At 42.6% G+C, this 22,560-nt stretch overlaps 1 protein-coding gene, 2 non-coding genes and 1 pseudogene across 3 annotated transcripts in view; 3 read left to right on the top strand and 1 right to left on the bottom strand.

The window, feature by feature from the left end:
* The window catches only part of LOC113137743 (NACHT, LRR and PYD domains-containing protein 12-like), an 884,868-nt gene that overhangs the window by 204,638 nt on the left and 657,670 nt on the right, over window positions 1-22,560 (top strand). The window lies entirely within an intron of this gene.
* The window catches only part of LOC113137738 (zinc finger protein 208-like), an 852,137-nt pseudogene that overhangs the window by 297,647 nt on the left and 531,930 nt on the right, over window positions 1-22,560 (bottom strand).
* trnav-cac (transfer RNA valine (anticodon CAC)) lies at window positions 2,533-2,605 on the top strand. The gene has a single exon. It is a non-coding gene; the product is annotated as a tRNA-Val (tRNA).
* trnav-cac (transfer RNA valine (anticodon CAC)) lies at window positions 12,629-12,701 on the top strand. The gene has a single exon. It is a non-coding gene; the product is annotated as a tRNA-Val (tRNA).

Here is a 22,560-nt window from a genome sequence, read left to right as displayed (position 1 = left end):
ATGAGGACCACCATGTCCATGGTGTCACTGTAAAGCAAACACTGAGGGTTCATGTGATGTGTTTCACTTCCTTCTATAGAAGGAAAAAAGTTACAAAATCTCTTTAATGTTAAAGTGAAAACAGGTTTCTACAAAGTAATGTCAATAAAATAAAAATATGTAATGTGAAGGAAGTGTCTGTAATTAAGCAGCTGCTTATGACCCTCACCAACAGGAACTCTACAGCTGCCATCTTACCAGAAGGCATAACGAGCAGAGCCAACAAGAAAAAAGAGTGAATAAAGAGTCAGGCTCATACTGTAATGGATCAGCTGCGTCTTCAACTGTGTTCTGAAGCAGAGTAAATGTATATACATGTACATATACATATATATAGTATTTCAGCAATAAGCCATAGACCAGGGGGAAGCAGTCAATGTTCCTCATGGGCCACTTCCCTGCTTGTTTTCCAATTATCCCTGCTTTACTAATTCTGATTACCTGGATAGGGTGATATACACCCAATCAGAAGTGTGCAGAACCAGAAGCTTGTGGACATTAATATGTCTGATGAATGGGGGGAATTGTAATAAAGAACATGCCTCACTATTTAGTCATTTCAGAATTCACAACTTGCGCTCTCTCCACCTTCAATTCCGCGACTGAGGTGAGACCCTTGAGCAAGGCACCGAACCCCCAACTGCTTCCCGGGCACAGCAGCAATGGCTGCCCACTGCTCCAGGTGTGTGTACACTGCTGTGTGTGTGCACTTCGGGTGGGTTAAATGCAGAGGGGAATTTCGAGTATGGGTCACCATACTTGACAATAGTAGTCACTTTCACTTTCAACTTGCAAATATCTCTAATTTTTGTGTAAGTGCGAACTAAAAACTTTTCTTTTTAGCTCAGCATATGACAACTGAAAGTGTTTCATCTGCGCTCATTCGCCTTTAATTTATTTCAAGTTAATTTAACTTTTGCCTGTGTACTTTTAACTTGTCATTTATTTCTGTAAGGGATTTTCAATTACTCTATGAATTTGGCTATACAAATAAACTTGCCTTGCCTCACATTGCCTATAATGGAAATTATTTAAAGCAATCAGAATTTGATAAGAAATCTTAAACAGTTTTGCTAAAACAGAAAACAAGAGGAAAACTGGATGAACTCATTGACATTGTAGATGTTGCACTTTGTCTGCAATACCTTTTATAAGGTCATCTAGTGGCAAGATCTGCATTTTTGGGGTAATAGGTCAGATCAGTTCATGATTCTTAACCATGAAAATGTATTTCTAAGAGACATCACATGAATGCATCACCACTAATCTACCTATAACATATTTGACAGGACAGTCTAAAAATAGACTGTAACATCAACACAGACTAGTATAGCCGTGCTGACCAAGTATCCTGCACTTTCCAGCAGTAGGATGAGATGGACACATCAACTTAATGGTTATGTGTCCAGCATGATGACATGACTTCTTGGATTTTATTCTTTGGAGCTTCAAACAACTGTTGTTTCAGCTGAATTTTCACAAGCTGATGCCATAGTCTTATACACATATTATGGCCTTTAAGAGTATTTTTATTGCCATGGGCACAAAACAGAAATGAGAAAATGTCTAATGAAATAACCAGTTTTCAAATTCCTGCTGCACTTGAGTTGTTCTGAGATCTACAGAAGAGCTGTGAAACCTGCAAACCACCAGCTGGAGGCATCGCTGTGCTGATACCTGATTGATTATTTTACTACAGTCTTAGTTAAGGTGTGAGTACAAATGGTGATGGATTTAGTCATGGATACTGTCATGTCATTGGCTTTTGAGAGTGACTTGTACAGTGTAGCCTCCATCAGGTACGCTCATCAAAGGAAGCACAGAGAGACTGATCTGATCTGGGTTTGATTCCTGGCCAATGCAAAAGCAGGTTTAAAATGCCATGTGTCAGTACTTAGTTGTTCCAGCTTTCTAGGATGCTGTGCAGGTGCTTTTGATGTTTGAAGCAAACCTATTACCCTCTACATTAAAGGAGCACATCTGTATTTTTTAAAGAAAAATCTGATCCCCTTTATGATTTGCTAAAGATGAAGCACTTTTCGGGGCACCATGGTGGATGAGTGGTTAGTACTGTTCCCTCACAGCAAGAAGATCGTGGGTTTGCAACCCAGCCTTTCTGTGTGGAGTTTGCATGTTCTCCCTGTGCTTGCGTGGGTGTTCTCTGGTTTCCTCCCACAGTCCAAAAACATGCATGTTAGTTTGATGGGTGAATCTAAATTGTAACTCAAATCTAAATTGTAAGGTTGTCTGTCTTTGTGTGTCTCTATGTGGCCCTGTGATGGACTGGTGACCTGTCCAGGGTGTACCCCTGCCTTCCACCCGAAAGACAGCTGAGATAGGCTCCAGCAGATCCCCATGACCCTGGTTCAGGAAAAAAGCGGGTATAGAAAATGGATGAATGGATGGAAACACTTTGGATCATTTGAATTTAGCTTCTCCAAAGAGGTGCCCTATTGGCTTATTGTACAATGTTGTATTTTATGCACTGTGTCAGTTTCTATAGTGTAGTGGTCATCACATTCGCCTCACATGCGAAAGGTCCTTGGTTTGAAACCAGGCAGAAACAGAAGTTGTTTATTGACTATTGCATGTGAGGTGCAGAAAACTCAGCCTGAGCTTACCAATGTTAGCTGTGACCAAACCCAAGAATAAACAGCCTGACGGTCAGTGTTAAATATACGGATAGTCCCCCAAAAACCTTAAAGGGGTGGTGCTGAATAAGGCTGAGAGAAATTACTGGGTCACCTGCCAAGAGCTCTTGGCCAGTGGGTGCAATGGTGCCACAGATGTGGCTATTCTGGCGGTTGTCCAACTGGCAGATGTTGATGAGGTGTGACTGATGTTTACCACCCAGCAACTACAGTAGCAGCAGAGGGTGGATGGAGTCTTGTCACTCATAACATAAACATAAATATATAAGTTGCTGTGGAGTGTAAGTCACAGTTATGACTCTATGCCCAGCAGTTACTTGGACCTGGAGACATTATGTCTTCATTAATAAGCAAGTGGACTTGTTCCTCCACCATTGCTTTGAACAGTTATTGTGTACCGACAAATGTTTTTTCCTATTTTTCTAATGGAAATACCTCTGTTCAAGGCAAGACATATAAGACACCTGGTAATGTGGCCGAGTGGTCTAAGTTGCTGGGTTTAACCTCTAGTCTCGTTTGAGGCATGGGATTCAAATCCCACTGCAACCAGCTGTTTGGGAGAATTTCATCTGTTAGCTTGGCTGAGAGTCTGTGAAGATTCATGTCAGTCATCCATGTTAAGTTATCCAGAAGTTGAGTCATGGTAACTGGGCTTCTTCTTGAGTCAAAACACTTCACCACTCAAGTCTCTTTTTTAGTCTAAGGTGCTGGATTTATTCTCCACTCTCAGTTGAGTCATGGGTTCAACTCACCACTACCACTGGTCTATGCAAGTTTTCGTAATATTAGGCTGCATTTCAGGACAGTAACACCAATCTGTTAAAACTAAGCTGAAACAAGGTCGTTCCAAGCTTCAAAGCTCAAAAACAAACAAGAAAGTAAAAAACAAACTAGACGTGTGTTCTTCATAACTGGTTAGCCAGATAATTTCACTGGCTATTTGACATGATCCTGGATCTTCTGGTTCTTCCAAAGTCATGGTGTGATTGTTGTCCCAGCAACACATCTGCAAACTCAAACCAGCTCAGGAGCAGGTTTAGTCATTGTTAACAGGATAACCTCTCAGATATAACTGACAGATTTATCTCTTTGCTCTTGTTCTCATATTAGCCCAGGAAATCCATTCAACTATGGATGCACTGTTTTTATGTGAGTGGTCCATCGACACTGGCAAGTCTAATAAGGGAAACGTTTAGAATACTGAGTGTGCTTTGTAAACAGTAGGTGTTCAAGGCAGCATCAACCAGCATGAGCTCTGTCATGTACCACTATGCAACACAAGCAACAATTACACAATTAACTGTGATTTAACAAACATAACCAGCAAACACTGAATCTATGTGGTGTGTCTTCCATTAACATCCAAGTCACAACAAGTTAATTCTTAAAGTGAAGATTCTGAAAAAAGAAAACTTTGCAGGAACAACTTATACAATGTCAAGGAACTGGCACTGGTTAGAGTTGAACCCATGCCTCAATCAAGATTTGAGTTTTCATCCAGCGTCTTAGACCATTCGGCCAAATTACCAGATTGGTAGTGCTTCTTCTCACCACCTGAGCTCATGGTTTTATGAACAGTTTACCTCTGAAAGTTGAAAGGAGCTTTAATGAAATCAGTCTTTAAATACAGTGCATGTAATGAGCCAACAGGGGAAAATAACTAACGGAATTTAATTAAATCCAACGTGCGGACAATGGCTGTTACCTAACATGTCTCATCAGCAGCAAAGGGGAAGATAAGACTGGGAATTAGTGGCTACAGCAAAGATGGTTTCCATAGATCAAACTTTGGGTTACAGGTCCAGAGAGACTTGGGAGTCTACCATAAATCTTGCAAAAAGGAGAATTAAAGAAGATGTGCAATGTGTCTTCTGGCCTCATTTTTTCACAATTTTACCTGGATCATGGGGTGTTGCCTCTGTGCTCTCTCTCCAGTCAGCCAGCATTGCTTCCATTCTTGGTACCTCTCTAGAAAACAGGAGACCCTGGGTTCAAATGTTAAAGTTCCTAATAAAGTTGTAAACATTTAATTCGTACCTATGGCTGATAGCCCATTATTTAATTTTATCACCAACAAGTTGGACAACGCGTCAGACACATCTTCTGGTAAGTAAGTAGCGTCCTTGCTAGTGATTAGGAGCAGGACACTACATTTGTCAAAAAAACTTGCTTCACTATGTGGGTCCAAGATACGCCATTTTTGTTTTTGCTTGGAAGAAGAAGATACATGAACAGTAGCAGTGAGTGTGTGAAGATGGCTACGGTGAATCGCACTATTTAGTGGGAAGGCTAAAATTAATAGCCAACATACAGCCGCATCGTTTGGTAGAAGAGGACGCCGGCCTCCAGGAGGATGCAGAAAGTGAATTTCAGGATCCGGTGACAACTATCGTCTTGGATGGTTTAATAAGGCGCCCGACGGCTCTGTACAGAGGTATGTGTAGCGCTACGAGTTATTAATGGCCATTTAATATGTGTGCACACAGTTTGTGAGCGTAAATCCAATGCATTGGTCTTAGAGTGAAGAATAAACATTCTCTAAACAGTTATTTGGTCTACCATGCGTTTGAACTGAATTAAACAAAGCGATAAATATGGATGAGTGTTCGAATGTCGGCTCTGGAGTTTCTGCTGAAATGAAGGACAATGAAATGCAAAAAAGATAGAAAGATTGCAGTGCAACAGGAAAGATTTATTTAATCAAATTAGAAGGTTAAGAGAAAATGTTAAAGGATTGATAGATAAAAATAACTGCTTTGACGTTGAATGTACTCTTAAAAAAATGTTTGGTTTGTGTGATGATCTTAAAAGGATTAATGAAGCCCTTATATTTCTTTAATGACTGTGGAAGTAAGTGATAAACACAATGTGTGGTTCAAGGCTAAAATGCTGGTTGAAGATTCCTTTATGTCTGATGTGAAATCATGGTTGGGGAAAGGGTCTAATATTCAAATTCAAAATGTGCCTAAAGGTTGCACGGTTGATGACGTGAATCCAGAGGATAGTATATCAAATGTTTCAAGCAAAGGGTCAAATAAAAAGAGCTCTTGTAGCAATAAAACAAGAAAAACTAACACCTCTGAACGTATCAAAGTGGAAGCAGACCGGGCTGCTCTTTTGGCCCGCGCGGCTGTTTTAAAGAAAAGACATGAGTTGGAGGTACGACAGGAACAGCTGAGAAGAGAAACGGAAATGCTCGAATTAGAAGCAGAAATTGAAACTTCAAATGCGAAAATAGCTGTTCTGCAAGCTGCCACGGACTGTGGAAGCCAAACTAAAGTAACTGTGAATTCAAAAGGATATAGTAAAACAAACAATACTACACTCAACCCTGAAGTTCAATCATTCGTCCCAACATTCAGTCCTCTGGAACCCAAGGCACCAGTCTCTTTAAAACAAAAAATAGAGACTGGAATTGAGGTATCACTCACTAATAGTATACAGGATTTGCAGCTGACGAATGTCAGACAAGCTCCTGCGGTTAATGAACAACTTGAGCCTTCCTCACAGGCATTTGACATCTATGCCACTGCAGTATTTACATTTTATTAGTGCATTCGAGCATGGAACAGAATCAAAGGCTAACAATGCAGACTGTTTGTATTTCCTGGCTTGGCCAAATGTGTGTTCCGAGGATGTGAAGTTGCTGTGGTCCTTATTGTTTTTAAGGAGCTGCTGCAATGTAATGGAAGAACTACAACATATGCAAGAATTGGATATGCCAGCTAATATGAAAAGAATTGTTGCTAAACTCCCATTTAAGATGAGAGAACAATGGAGAACAAAGGTTCACGACATCTTGGAAAAACAGAAATACAGAGCCCGTTTTAATGATTTGGTTGCGTTTATAGAAAAGCAAACAAAAATACTCTCCGACCCACTTTTTGGAGACATACAGGATGCTTAATCTACAACCCAGACAAGAGGGCAAAGTAAAGGCATTTCAAGGTCGTCCTTTGGTAGAGGAAACAGCTTCGCTACTAACGTTACGGCAAGGAGTGCATCTAGCGAAGGGAACAGTTTAAGCCGTGATTTAGCTGACAGTGCCAAATGGTGTGTATGTTGCAGTCGTGATCACAGCATGGAGTATTGTCCAAGGTTCAAGGCAATGAGACATGAAGACAAAATAGGTTTTCTAAAGGAGAAAGGACTGTGTTTTGGCTGCTTGAGTAATGGACACGTGAACAAAGACTGTAAGGAACGGATGATGTGAGAGGAAACACCCTACTGTACTTCACATTATCCGTAGGAAAAGGTCAAGCATGGATACAGAACAACCGACAGCGGAGGGGACCTCTATTGCCCCTCCTTCTCCAATGGAAATGTGAGGCCATGCAGGAGTTGGAAGGAGTGATTGTTGTCTGTTTTACCCGTGCAAGTGAAATCGGTCAAAGGAGATAGGATTATACATACATACACCTTTTTAGACCCTGGCAGTACAGCTTCATTTCGTTCAGAGCGTCTTATGCAACAATTGAATGTCTTTGGTAAGAAAATGAATTTTCTTCTAACCACCATGTGTCAGCAAAAGGTTGTCCCCACTCACGCACTCAGTAACTTGGAAGTAGCAGGATTGGATAGTAATCTTTTTTATGAACATCCTGAAGTTCTCACACAAAGAGAAATGCTTGTTAACATGAGCAGTATAACCCTCTGGGGTCGACGCACGAGCCGGCGCGTTTTGACGCATCTTTTTCTGATAAGGCCGAAACAAACTTAAATTACTCTGTCAATTCTGACCGTACAGATAAAAGAAGTATATCATTCAAATCTGTAAAGGGTCTACTTTTAGTGGTATACCATCATAATAACAACAAAACGTTGTGCTTTTTTAAATAAAGAAAGCCGACAGGGTGCGCTCTCTGACTTTTCTGTCTCTGCCATTTCTCTTCACAGACGCATAAATAAAACAACCAGAATCTCAGCAAATACTTGCCTCATAAAAATAAGAATAATATGGCTAGAAAGCTTGAAATGTTTTCTTTTGAGTGAAGCAATTCAAGTCAAAAACAAATCATCATTTTTGATTTAATCCGTATGAACGTAAGGAGAAGTCCGATTTTTCCCGTCTCACCTCATTACAGGTCCCGCCTTGTACACTGTCCACTGTTCACATGTAAATAATCTCAGGTGAACCAGGTAAATATGTGCACGCCCCCGAGAAATGACACAAAATATCAAATTCATCATAGAATTTACTCACTTTTTCGGCGCGTTTGGATGATGGCGCGTTACGCACGTGAAGCGGCCCTCCTTACATTCCACACAGAGACAAATAGTTTAGCTTGTCCTCAGAGTAAAAACACTGATTTTAACTCAAATGAGGATCGTTTGGCTCCTCATTGTTTTGTATTGTGCTGCACTAATCCGTCCCATCTACATTGACTGAAAGGCTCATTATGCGGGTCTTTGTCTGGTCGTTCAGTGTGTCTTTTGTGTTCTCAGGTAAATCACATGACTATTCATCCTCAGACACACCCTCTTGCATATGGCCTTTCTGGACAAAAAGTGTCTTAGAAAATTTAAATCAGTGTATTGTTTACTGTGAATGTGTGAACAAGATGACTTTCACAGCACTCTGAAGTAAACACTTTAGCCTACAACATGCAGGTCTTCAAGGTTTGTCTTTTATGGTCTTATTTCAGTGAGTAAAAAATTGTAGTTTTTCACTAACCATGCATAAACACTTTTTTCTCAAAAACACAATCATGTATAAACTTGCTGCTCACATATTATTGTAGCCAATTTTGTGCTGATTACAGTGTTATTAGACTTTAGACATTAATATGTTTAAAAAACACTGAAAAAAGCACAAATGTCAGGACATGTCAAAATTTGTCCAGGCCCCAAAAACCCCCTCAGACCCCAGAGGGTTAAACATACCTTAACTACTTTTAACTTTAAAGGCAGCACATGGACTATTGTACTGGATATTTGCCTTTATCTTAATTTCGACTATTCAGATCTGACTTTATTCTCAGACTTCTAATGTTCAGAATTTTGACTTTTGACTTTTGACTTTTTCCTCAGAAAAATTACTGTAGTGCCATAATCCTCTTATCTCAAGCTTTGTGTCTAATGGATAAACATGCTGCCATGACATGTTGAATCAATATAAAGAAAAATGAGTCACTGTTTGGAGGCACTGACACAGTCACAAATGATGACACATGCTGGGAAGACTGGTCTTGCATTTGTATGAAGTCAGTCTGAGTTCTGTTATGAAACAAATTGTCTTAATACTTTTATTAATAATAAAATAATGTTTTTAATGTGAAAATTTTATATTTGCTCCCCACCATTGAGCTTTCTGACCATGATCAACCTTTGCCTCTTTTATAGCATTAAAAATTAATTATTCATAGCTCCAGTTCCTGACAGGTTTTTCACTCAGTCCAAACTTTCTTTCTGCTGTTCCATTTATAATCTTTATAATCTGCAGTACAAATACCTGAGTCAATATCACCATAAGGTGCCTTTGAGACTTCCCCATTTCCCAACAAAAAAGCTGAGATTTTCCATTGAACTTTATATTCATTGTATTAATTATGAGCTCTGGGTCATGACCGAAAGAACGAGATCGCGGATACAAGCGGCTGAAATGAGCTTCCTCCGCAGGGTGGCCGGGCGCTCCCTTAGAGATAGGGTGAGGAGCTCGGTCACCCGGGAGGAGCTCGGAGTAGAGCCGCTGCTCCTCCACATCGAGAGGAGTCAGTTGAGGTGGCTCGGGCATCTGTTTCGGATGCCTCCTGGGCGCCTTCCTGGGGAGGTGTTCCAGGCATGTCCCACCGGGAGGAGGCCCCGGGGAAGACCCAGGACACGCTGGAGGGACTATGTCTCCCGGCTGGCCTGGGAACGCCTCGGTGTCCCCCCGGAAGAGCTGGAGGAAGTGTCCAGGGAGAAGGAAGTCTGGGTATCCCTGATTCGGCTACTGCCCCCACGACCCGGCCCCGGATAAGCGGTAGAAAATGGATGGATGGATGGATGTATTAATTATATGTTATGATGTTAGAAATGCATATTGGTCAAGCTCCCACACTTTTTATAAATTAACTGCAAGCAGACAATTTACATGTAAACAGCAAAATATGTCCACCCTGTCATGGACAATTTCAAAGCAGAATAAATACACTGTAATTACATAGTGATTATAAAATGTACATTTTCAGAAAACTATTTAGTCACTTTCTCAACAATATATTTTAGTTAATGGGAAAAGTATTTGGATAATAATGAAATTATGGCAAACTATTTGTTTCTCTGTAAAATCTGCGGGAGTTGCACTTTCTTTTCTAAATAAAATCTAACAACAAAGATATCTGGTCAAACTTTCAAACAATACTATTTGGCCCTCATTTGTTTATAAAGGAATCACACAAAAGATGTTACTAACTTGTGAAAATAATTTGTTTATTTTCATAGAACATGAAAATAACTGGGTGGACAGTGACATGACAGAGTGGACCCTGGTCATGACAGGGTGGACACGCTGTGAAATGTCATTGAATGGCCTCATAAATGCAAGGAACAATGCAAGAAAATTATGTAAAAAAATGCCTTTTCCCATGTAAGGGGAAATTACCAGTTGAACAGACTGGTTTTGATCCACTCTACCTGCATGCAGCCATTGAATAAAGATGTCCAAAATGAGACATTAATGTGGCCTTCTAGCGTTAAACTCAACTCAAACATCATTCTGCACAGTTAAAGCAAAACATTCAACTGTAGAACAAGAAGAAAAATGTTTTTTAAGTGGAGAACAGTTGAAACAGAATATTACAGAAAGATCACTTGGACGCATCTCCAAACAGTCTCTCCCTTTCTGCAGAGACATGGCACAGTTCTGCAGTTGCTGTTCCACATACTTCCATGCAGACGCTTCAATCTGTACAGAGCGCTTGTTCAGACCCTGTGGTTCTGGTATTAGGCAAAGTACCTGCCAGTCATGGTACCAACAGATGTCGTCCCGAAGACTTGGCCATTTGAACTTGTTTATGCCATGGCGTTGCATACACTTAACTTTCACACTATGCCCTTCTGCATCCATGATGATACCTGGGTATGCTTCATTGTCATAATTAACAACGCACCACTCCCCAATGTGCTTTACCTCAATCATTTCTGGTCTCCTAGGATTATCTGGTGTCCTTCCACATGCTGGGGACTTGTCAGATGAAACAGGAACATTAGCTAGAGTGACCTGTTACATGTCATCTATCATCCGTTATCTACACCCACTTAGTTCTATTTAGGATCACATGATCTGCTGGAGCCTATCCCATCTCTCTGGGTGAAAGGCAGGTTAGCAGTCTTTTGCAGTCCATATAGACACACAACCACACACACTCACACTCATTCCTGTGCCATGTTGTGGCAACATTACAGCATTGACATATAAGTTATAAATAAGATAAACCAAGATTAACACAAAGAAAACACAGCTCTGAACATACAATCAGTAAAAACTTCTTCTTCTTCTCCTTTCGGCTGCTCCCTTCAGGGGTCGCCACAGTGAATCATTTGCCTCCCATGTAACCCTATCCTCTGTATCCTCCTCACCCACACCAACTATCCTCATGTCCTCCTTCACTACATCCAAGAACCTCCTCTTTGGTCTTCCTCTAGGCCTCCTTCCTGGCAGCTCTAACCTCAGCATCCTTTATCAATGTATTCACTGTCCCTCTTCTGAACATGTCCAAACCATCTCAATCTGGCTTCCCTGGCTTTTTCTCCAAAACATCTAACATGAGCTGTCCTTCTGATGTACACATTCCTGATCCTATCAATCTTCGTCACTCCCAGAGAGAACCTCAACATCTTCAGCTCTGCTACCTCCAGCTCTGCCTCCTGTCTTTTTCTCAGTGCCACTGTCTCTAAACCAGACAACATTGCTGGTCTCACCACTGTCTTGTACACCTTTCCTTTCATTCTTGCTGACACTCTTTTGTCACACATCAGACCTGACACTTTCCTCCACCCATTCCAACCTGCTTGCACACGTCTTTTCACTTCTTTTCCACACTCTGCGTTGCTCTGAACTGTTGACACTAGGTACTTAAAATCCTCCACCTTCTTCACCTCTACTCCCTGTAACCTCACCGTTCTACTTGAGTCCCTCTCATTTACACACATGTACTCTGTTTTACTGCAGCAAACCTTCATTCCTCTCCTTTCCAGAGCAAACCTCCACTTCTCTAGATGTTCCTCCACCTGCTCCCTGCTCTCACTACAGATGACAATGTCATCTGCAAACATCATGGTCCACAGAGATTCCTGTCTAATCTCATCTGTCAGCCTGTACATCACCACAGCAAACAAGAAGGGGCTCAAAGCCGATCCTTGGTTCAGTCCCACCTCCACCTTGAACTCCTCTGTCACCCCTACAGCACACCTCACTGTTGGGGTCATGAGGTCAAAAGTACAATTGTTGTCATTGTGTAACATGATTTGAAGACAATACCATGTTTGTGTTAGCAGGTGTCTATCTTACCAGATAAACCACATAACTTTTTGTCCTGTGTAAATGATGAGCTGAAACTTCTAACTGCACCCACGCATCATGTGCCTTGTTTGTTCCTCACTATAAAAATAAAGGACTGCTCAGTGAAAAGAGGCGAAGGAGAGTCAAGGTCGCATGGGGGAGAGAAGAAAGTCTCTTCTCTCCATCTGCAACTGAGGCCTATTTTCACTTGCAGAGTATATACTCGGTACAAAGTTGTCGTGTGTTTCATTGCCTTCAGGGAAAAGAACCATGTCAGTGTAGCGTAAACCTGACACTTTTAAAAGAACTGGAAAAGAATAAAGCCATTGACAGGACCACCTACTACAACTGGCTTTGCTGTTTACTCCATTCAAAAATATGCACAGAATTGGTGATAATACTGTAAAGCATCTTTGCACTACTGCACATGTCATATTGTTTATTTTTGATTGTGTCAGTTTCTGTAGTGTAGTGGTCATCACGTTTGTCTCACATGCGAAAGGTCCCTGGTTCGAAACCAGGCAGAAACATAGTTTAAGACAATACCATGTTTGTGTAAGATGTTTTAGCAGGTGTCTATCTTCCCAGATAAACCACATAACCTTTTGATCTGTGTAAATGATGAGCTGAAACTTCTAACTGCACTCGCATCATGTGCCTTGTTTGTTCCTCACTATAAAAATAAAGGACTGCTCAGTGAAAGGCGGCGAGGGCGAAGGAGAGTCAAGGTCGCATGGGGGAGAGAAGAAAGTCTCTTCTCTCCATCTGCAACTGAGGCCTATTTTCACTTGCAGAGTATATACTCGGTACAAAGTTGTCGTGTGTTTCATTGCCTTCAGGGAAAAGAACCATGTCAGTGTAGCGTAAACCTGACACTCACCACTGTCTTACAGCTCTCATACATGTCCTGCACCACTCGGACATACAACTCTGCCACTCCAGACTTTCTCATACAAAACCACAGCTCCTCTCTTGGAACCCTGTTGTACGCTTTTTCCAAATCTAAAAAGACACAATGCAGCTCCATCTGGCCTTCTCTGTACTTCTCCATCAGTATTCTCAAAGCAAATATTGCATCTGTGGTGCTCTTTCTTGGCATGAAACCATACTGCTGCTCACAAATGCTCACTTCTGACCTCAGCCTAGCCTCCACTACTCTTTCCCATAACTTCATTGTGTGACACATCAACTTTATTCCTTTGTAGTTTCCACAACTCTGCATGTCTCCTTTGTTCTTAAAGATGGATTGTCTGGAAAATGTAATATAAAAATAATGTTAAATGAATACAAATTAAAACTGATAAACAAACTAAGTCACTGGGCAAAGTATTTTCATACCAGCTGTTGCCCAGTTGCTTCGGATGCAGGCTCAATGGGACTAGTAGTGGCAGGAATAGGAGCTCCAGTGATGCCGGCTGTGCTTGTGGTAGCGGCGGATGAGTCAGAGGATGGGGTTGTAAAATTTAACAACCTAAGAGTGGGGTCCACACCAGCATCTTCAAAGCCCTCATCTTCTGACTCCTCCTCAGTCCCTACATCCTCCAGCATCTGGTCAGTCTTGCCCAGTCAGTCCCTTCCTGTCTGCTGGTACAGGTACTCTATACCTATTCAATTCAATTCAATTCAATTTTATTTGTATAGCGCCAAATCACAATACAAATCATCTCAAGGCACTTTACAAAAACTAAAACTAAAAACCCAACAATTCCCTTATGAGCAAGCACTTGGCGACAGTGGAGAGGAAAAAACTCCCTTTAACGGAAGAAAAAACCTCCAGCAGAACCGAGCTCAGTTTGGGCGGCCATCTGCCTCGACCGGTTGGGGTGAGTGGATAGAGCAGAGAGAAAAGAACAGCAACAATAAACAACAAATAGACACTGCAAGGTGGTGGGGCCAGTAACTGCACATCAGCGATAAACAGCTCCAGGACCAGGGACACCTGCAGAAGGTACAGAGAGAACAGAGAGAGAGGGAGAGAGCACAAACTAGGGGAGAGAGAGAGCACAAGGTTAGTGACATTCAATGGTGGAATATACATGAGGTGGGAGGAGAGAAGAGAGAGGAGGGGAAGGGGGGGGGGGGGGGGGGGGGGGGGGGGGGGTTAGGGTAGGGGAGCTCAGTGCACCGATGGTCCTCGGGCAGTCTAGGCCTATAGCAGCATAACTAACTAAGGGATGGTTCAGGGTTGCCTGAAGCCAGCCCTAACTATATGCTTTGTCAAAGAGGAAGGTTTTAAGTCTAGCCTTAAAAGTACAGAGAGTGTCTGCCTCCTGAACCCAGGCTGAGAGCTGGTTCCACAGGAGAGGAGCTTGATAGCTAAAGGCTCTGCCTCCCATTCTGCTTTTGAGAACTCTGGGAACCACAAGTAGGCCTGCACTCTGAGAGCGAAGTGGTCTATTGGGATAATATGGTACTATGAGGTCTTTAAGGTATGAAGGAGCTTGATTATGAAGGGATTTGTATGTGAGAAGAAGGATTTTAAATTCTATTCTATATTTTACAGGGAGCCAATGAAGAGAAGCCAATATAGGAGAAATATGATCTCTCTTGCTAGTTCCTGTCAGGACTCTGGCTGCGGCATTCTGGATTAATTGGAGGCTTTTTATTAAGATATTAGGACATCCAGATAGTAATGAGTTACAGTAATCTAGCCTTGAGGAAACAAATGCATGGACTAGTTTTTCTGCATCATTTTGAGACAGGATGTTCCTAATTTTGGAAATGTTGCGCAGGTGAAAGAATGCAGTTCTAGAAATTTGTTTTATGTGTGAGTTAAAGGACATGTCCTGGTCAAAAATAACTCCAAGGTTTTTTACAGTAGTGCTGGAGGCCAGGGCTATGCCATCTAGAGTAGCTATAATTTTAGAAAAGTTATTTCTGAGATTTTTAGGCCCAAATATAATGACTTCTGTTTTCTCCGAGTTTAAAAGTAAAAACTTAGTGGTCATCCAGGCCTTTATGTCAGTTAGACAGGCTTGAAGTCTGGTTAACTGGTTTGTGTTAACAGGTTTAATAGATAGATATAACTGAGTGTCATCCGCATAGCAGTGGTAATTAATAGAGTGCTTCCTAATGATATATCCTAAAGGAAGCATGTACAGGGTGAACAGAATCGGTCCTAGCACAGAACCTTGTGGAACTCCATAACTAACTTTTGTTCGTGTGGAAGGTTCATCATGGACATGAACAAACTGGAATCTGTCCGATAAATAGGATTGGAACCACTTTAACGCTGTTCCTCTGATATCAATCACATGCTCCAGTCTCTGTAATAAGATGTTGTGGTCAATGGTGTCGAATGCTGCACTAAGGTCTAGGAGGACAAGTATCGAAACAAGTCCATTATCTGAGGCTAAGAGAAGATCGTTGGTAACTTTCAACAGTGCTGTTTCTGTACTATGATGTGCTCTAAATCCTGATTGGAAATCTTCAAATAGTTCATTCCTGTGTAAGTGGTCTGATAGCTGCTTAGCAACTGCTTTTTCTAGGATTTTAGAAATAAATGGCAGGTTGGATATTGGTCTATAATTAGCCAAGACTCCTGGATCAAGACTAGGCTTTTTGAGTAAAGGTTTGATTACTGCAGTCTTAAAGGCCTGTGGTACGTAGCCTGATACTAGAGATAAATTTACCAAGTCCAATAAAGATGAGTTCATTAATGGCAGGGTGCCTTTAAGCAGTCTAGTCGGGATGGGGTCCAAGAGACACGTTGATGATTTCGATGAAGCAACTACTGATGTAAATTCAGAGAGATCTATAGGAGAGAAGCAGTCTAAACATAACTGAGGTCCTACAGATGATTCAAGAGCTACTGTAGTAAAAGATTCATTTATTGCAGGTATAGGAAGCATCTGCTGAATTTTATCTCTAATAGTTGTGATTTTATTTGTAAAGAAACTCATAAATTCATCACTGCTGAGAGCTAAGGGAACACTGGGCTCAACGGAGCTGTGACTTTTTGTCAGCCTGGCTACAGTGCTGAAAAGAAACCTGGGATTGTTCTTATTTTCCTCTATTAGTGATGAATAGTATGCAGTTCTGGCTTTACGGAGAGCTTTTTTATATGTTAGTAGACTGTTTTTCCAGGTTAGAAAAATTTCCTCTAAGTTTGTGGAACGCCACTTCCTTTCCAGCCTTCGTGATGCCTGCTTTAAGGTACGAACATGTAAATTATACCATGGGCTAGTCTTCTCTGAATCACTAACTTCTTTTTCAGAGGGGCTACAGAATCAAGCGTTTCACGCAGTGAGGTTACAGCGCTGTCAACAACATGATCAATTTGGTAGGGCGTAGGATTAAGGCAGCTGCCCTCCACTATGTTTATACTTGGCATAGATGCAAATAAAGATGGAATCATTTTCTTAAATCTATTAACAGCGTTGTCGGATAAACATCTGCTGTAGTGGAATTTTCTTCCAGACGCTGCATGATCCATCATTTTAAATTCGAAAGTTATTAAAGAATGATCTGACAAAACAGGATTTGGGGGAAAAATTATTAGATGTTCAATTTCGATGCCATAGGTCAGAACAAGATCAAGGGTGTGATTGAAACAGTGGGTGGGTTTATTAACGTTTTGAATGAAACCAATTGAATCTAATATAGAATTAAATGCAATGCTGAGGCTGTTATTTTCAATATCTACATGAATGTTAAAATCTCCCACTATAATGACTTTATCTGATCTAAGCACTAAATCAGACAGGAAGTCAGGGAATTCAGTTAAAAACTCTGAGTAAGGAACAGGTGGACGGTACAAAATGACAAGTAGAACTGGTTTTTGTGTTTTCCAGTTTGTATGTGAGAGACTAAGAGTGAGGCTCTCAAATGAGTTATAACTGTTCTGAGGATGAAAGTTTAATAATAAGTTTGAGTGGAAGATTGCAGCTACTCCTCCACCTCGACCTGTGCTTCGAGGAACATGATAATTTTTATGACTGAGGGGGGTTGATTCATTCAGACTGACATATTCATCCTGCTGTAACCAGGTTTCAGTAAGATAAAGTAGGTCAATTTGGTGATCAGTTATCAAATCATTTACTAACAGAGATTTAGAAGAAAGGGACCTAATATTTAATAATCCACATTTGACAGTTCTGTTTTTCTGTTCAATAAGAGGAGTGGTCTTAATTTTAAGTTTTTATGAATAACTCCTCTTCTGTTAACTTCTGATTTATTTGATTTATATGTTCGAGGGGCAGACACAGTCTCTATGTGGTTTGAGGGGGGCGGCGGCTCTAAGGAAACTGCAGAGAAGCGTTTTAGACAGTCTCTGCATCCCGGTCCCCACCCTGGATTGTCAGGCTTTAGGTCGGCTAAGAAACTTGGCCAAATTCCTAGAGATGAGAGCTGCACCATTCAAAGTGGGATGGATGCCATCTCTCGCTATCAGACCGGGTTTTCCCCAGAAAGTGGCCCAATTGTCTATGAAGCCCACATCGTTTGCTGGACACCACCTAGACAGCCAGCGACGGAACGACGACATGCGGCTAAACATGTCATTGCTGGTCAGATTGGGGAGGGGTCCAGAGAAAACTACGGAGTCCGACATTAATTTAGCAAAGTTACACACCGACTCAACATTAATTTTAGTGACCTCCGATTGGCGTAATCGGGTGTCATTGCTGCCGACGTGAATAACAATTTTCCCATATTTACGATTAGCCTTAGCCAGCAGCTTCAGATTTGACTCGATATCGCCCGCTCTGGCCCCAGGAATACATTTGACTATGGTCGCTGGTGTCTCTAGCTTCACGTTCCTGACTATGGAATCGCCAATTATCAGAGTCGGTTTCTCAGCGGGTGTGTCGCTGAGCGGGGAAAATCTATTAGAAACATGAACAGGCAGGTGATGAGCCGTGGGCTTCTGCTTAGGAGTATGTTTCCTTCGGACCGTCACCCAGGCTAATTCTCCGGGCTGCTCCGGAGCTGCCCTTGGACCGCTAACAGACCCTGAGCTCGGTGGCTCCACACCAGCTAACGGGGCTAGGCTAGCTGGCTTTTGTTCAAAGGTGCGGAGCCACGCTTCCAAATCAGTGATCCTCGCCTCCAAGGCTAACAGAACCTTACACTTAATACAGGTATCATTATCGCTAAAGGAGGCAGAGGAATAACTAAACATGTGGCACACCGAGCAGGAGAGAGAGAGAGAGGGAGAGGCCATGTTAGCTAAGCTAACTAGCTAGCTAAGCTAACCGGTAGGCCAACGAGCGCTAAGTCAGGAAATAGCAACAAACACCGGTCAAAACAGAAAGGTACCCGACCAGCACCGGAATGCAGCAGCCAGTGAACCGTTCAAAGTCTAGCCGGTTCCCAGGTGTGCCAAACCACAGCTAGTCTGCCGCCAGTCTGCAGACGAACCACACAACACACACAACACGACACGCCTGCAAGACAAAAGTGATTCGCTTACCCGGATGTTCAACTACTCACCTCCAGGAAGGCCACCTATCAGTTCCCCTGGGAGGCACAATACAAAGATGATCAAATTCCTGCTAACAGTATTCTGTATTCAGGTGGGTGAAAAGAAGGGACCATCTTCCTTCCAAACACCTTGACACTATGTGTGTTGACACAGTGCACAAGGTCTCCTGAATAGCTGAACAGGGAGGGAGGCGTGACTGTGATGGAAGCTGCTGTTGTGTATAAAATCTGCGAGATTAAGACAGCACTTAGGCAAACTATGTAATGTGTGAAGAACTTTGGAAAGTCATATATCACATACAGGAAAGCATTAAGCACAGAGGGATAATGTGTGACATCAACAAGACGTGTGAGTATAAATGCTCTGCAGCATAACCATATATGGGAAGGATGAGTATATGATAATGTCTGTCATATATCACTGTATGTATCTAGGAATCCAACCAAGCATTGGGGAAAAAGTGGGGGGGAGAATCACACCAAGCCCTAGTAGAAGACTTGGGCGGGGTGTGGGTCCCCCAGCATCTCAAAAAAAGTAATTGAGAAGGGGCTATACACCAATCTGACCAAAAAAGGGAATTTAATAATGGTGAATGGACATAACTTTGAAATGAAAATAGGAGGGTCAAGGGGCGTAGCTCAAACCCTTGACCATAGGTATAAAGCAGGGAGCTTCAGAAACATTGTCAGTCTACCCCAGGGTAACTCACCTTGTCTATACTGTGTGTTGTGTGAATAAACATCTGTGCACTTGGATTCAATGGTCTCTCTCATGTTTGTGATCCTGATGAAGAGGATTGCCAGCCACACTTAGTAAATTTAAGTCAGTCAGGTTGCTAGTTTCCCAAAAGTAAGAAGAACATCAGGACACGACACTGCTTCACGGTCTTGGTTCATCTGTTTAGGCCTTCAAGAAGGTAAAGCTGGAAATTCAGGCTGTTGGCACTTGTTCCTTGAAAAAAAAAAAACACAAAGTAATAAAATCAACTATAAATTAGATAAATTTGTTGTCCTTGTGCATTTGAACAGCACTCCAAGTGTCATTGTTTCCAGGCTACACAATAGTAAACAGTAAAACCATTTTTACATATAGTGATTAATGATGGCCTGGAATGAATCTGTGCAGGTGGCAGTGGAAGGATTCAAGGGATGTAGTTCCCCTGGCACACCTGGAGTTTGGCAGGATAATGCCCTCCAGTGCTTCCTGTCTCAGTATAGCGGTGCACACCTGGTTCATCCTGTATACATTTAACATGCCTCTTTTGGACATTCCAAATGTGCTGCATCCTCTCCTGGTCCAAGACAGGCACACCTAGGAGATCTCTGCCTTTAATTCCCATCAGCTCATTCAGAAGCTGTTTGATTAATAAGACAGTTTGTTGCCCTCCTCTTGTCTGCCTCCCACAGTGCAGAGCCAGGTCCTCCTTAGTGATGTGCTGGTCCACTATTTTGTCAGTGATACCAGGCACACCTTCCCTTTTTAGCTGCTCCTTCTTGGCTCGCCACACTAGTGCGACTTCACTGGCATCCGACTCAAAGATGCAGCACGACAGTTTGACCATAAAGATGGGGTAGAGAGGATGAGCATCATTTGTACAGCCAGCCGCCAGCCGCCGCTTGAAGTGGTAGATGTCCAGCTTGATGATCAACTTTGGCCACCCACCAAATCTTTCCTTGAGCTTGGTCTGTCCTCCACCCTGCCTACAACAGTCAGTGTCAACATAAAGTAGACGAGGGGGAGTGTTAGAATAAGGGCATTGTAAATTGCTAACTGTGTTATGAGAATTGTCATTTTGCAGACAGATTTATGTAAAGGGTGCAACCAGGCATATCACAGTCAAGGATGTTCTCTGTTTTTCTGTGCAAATCACCAAGACATGTAAAGATATGGATGTGAACTCTGTATGAACTTTGAAGTTAACCTATGTTTCAACTTTCCCCTGTTGTGTAAAGTGAGATGGTGCCTGGAAGTCATGTAACCACATCACATAAAGTGTTCTGGGCGAGCTCGGGGCTGCGCAGCCGGGGACATCACCGAGTGTGTGTCTCCTAAAAGTCACGAGCTCAACCTAGAACAAAGAAAAGAAAGTCTCTGTGTAGATGTTTGATTAGAACCAACATTTATTGGTGTTTCCGCCCGGTTTCCAATACAGCATCAACGGTGAAGAGGAGGACGAGGACGCTGGAAAACTGCGCGCAGTCGGTCCCATAGGGGACCGAGGAAAATCCACCCTCGTGAATTCGACGGGAGGTCGGTGTCTACTCGCCTGAAAAGATCCTCTTCACTTCTGCTGCTTGACGGAGGCCGGACAAGAGACGTATCTGCAGAAATAGGTGAGCTGCGTTGACTTCTATGTCTGGGACATAGCAGTGTCAGGGACACTAGAAAGCAGCTGTAGAGTTCGTCAGGGACGAAACCTATGTCAGGGACATAGCAGTGTCAGGGACACTAGAAAGCAGCTGCAGAGTTCGTCAGGGACGAAACCTATGTCAGGGACATAGCAGTGTCAGGGACACTTGAAAAGTAAAAGCGCTATTCGTCAGGGACGAAAAGAAAGTATCAGGGATACTGAAACGTGTGAGTGAATGAGAGCGTGTGAGTGAATGAGAGCGTGTGAGTGAATGAGAACGTGTGATTGATGGTAGTTGACGGACTATTGTCGGCTGAATAGAACAGTGTCACTACCTATTTAAACTGTGTATTTTGTTGGGCACAAGTAAAAATTGAAAAGTTGAGTGTGGTGGACGGCTGTATCCGCAGGTAATTAGTACCTGTAGAAGCCTGATACAGTGGACGATCCCCGCGCTGTTGTGACTGATCGTTTGCTTGTGCCAAAGTTGCAACTATGGGAAAGGGAAACAGTAAACCCCAATTAATGGGGGATCCTAAATTTATGAACACTTATTCTCCCGGATCAGCAAGATATTTAGGAGAATGGAAGAAAAAGTATGAGTTTCCTGGAAACTCAGTTAAAAGCAGAAATGGCCATAGCAGAACCTAAGAAAATTGATAAATTTAAATTGCAGCTCATTGAGGCAGTAAAGTGGCAAGAGCAAGCTGAGAAGAGAAGGCAGAAGAGAAGAGATAAAAAGTCCCTCATAGCAGCCCTCCAAGAGGACCCAGCTGATTTTGTAGGGCGTCCACAAGCGTTAATTCAACAAGAAGAAGCAGCGGCTGCGGCTGCTACGGCTGCTGCAGCGGCTGCGGCTGCCGCACCTGTGACGGGGGCAGCGAGGACAGCTGCGGCCCCGCCTCCTACGGCTGGACCTGCTCTAATCAGTCCTAGCCACACTAGATCAGGAAATCTGTATGGTCCTTTAAGTAATGAGGTCCAAGGACTGGCAGAGGCTATGTCAAAATTAAGTCCGTTTAGGGACCTCCAGGGTGATGGGTCAAGGATGGGGCCCCGTCCTGATCCGCCACCCTGGCCACCATTGACTGACCCAGCCAGCATTTTTCCAGCCATAGAGGTGCCTAACCCCCATTTTGGAGTAGGGAATGATAACAGGCCCCTTCTCCTGGTAAGGAGACCGTGGTCTTGTAAGGAGCTAGAGGATGCAGTAAAAGGGCTAGGGGACCCCTTCGCTAATGTTCGTCAATGGATTGTAAATCTGCAACAACTTAGACAAACTTACAATTTGGACGGGCAGGAGATTGACTCAGTGTGCAGGAAAGCTTTAGGACACAGATATGGAGGAGTGAGGGGAGGATATACAGGGCGGACTCCAGCGGGGGAGGTTTTGGCCTCCGGAGATCCAGTCTTAGACAACCAAGTTGCATTACTGACAGATAGAGTAAAAAATGCATTTGTTAAACCTCCTGATTACCAAGCTATTGCCCAATGTAAACAGAAAGAAGGTGAGGATGTGCAGGACTATAGAGGACGGCTAGAGGAAGTGTTTAAAGCAAACAGTGGTTTGGATCCCTCTGACACTGTCGCTTCCCCCTATCAGCAACAACTGAAA

This window comes from Mastacembelus armatus, unplaced genomic scaffold (genome assembly GCF_900324485.2).
Source record: "Mastacembelus armatus unplaced genomic scaffold, fMasArm1.2, whole genome shotgun sequence".
Lineage (NCBI taxonomy): Eukaryota > Metazoa > Chordata > Actinopteri > Synbranchiformes > Mastacembelidae > Mastacembelus > Mastacembelus armatus.
The sequence above is the reverse complement of the archived record's forward strand: the minus strand, read 5'-3'. Positions and strand labels throughout refer to the sequence as shown.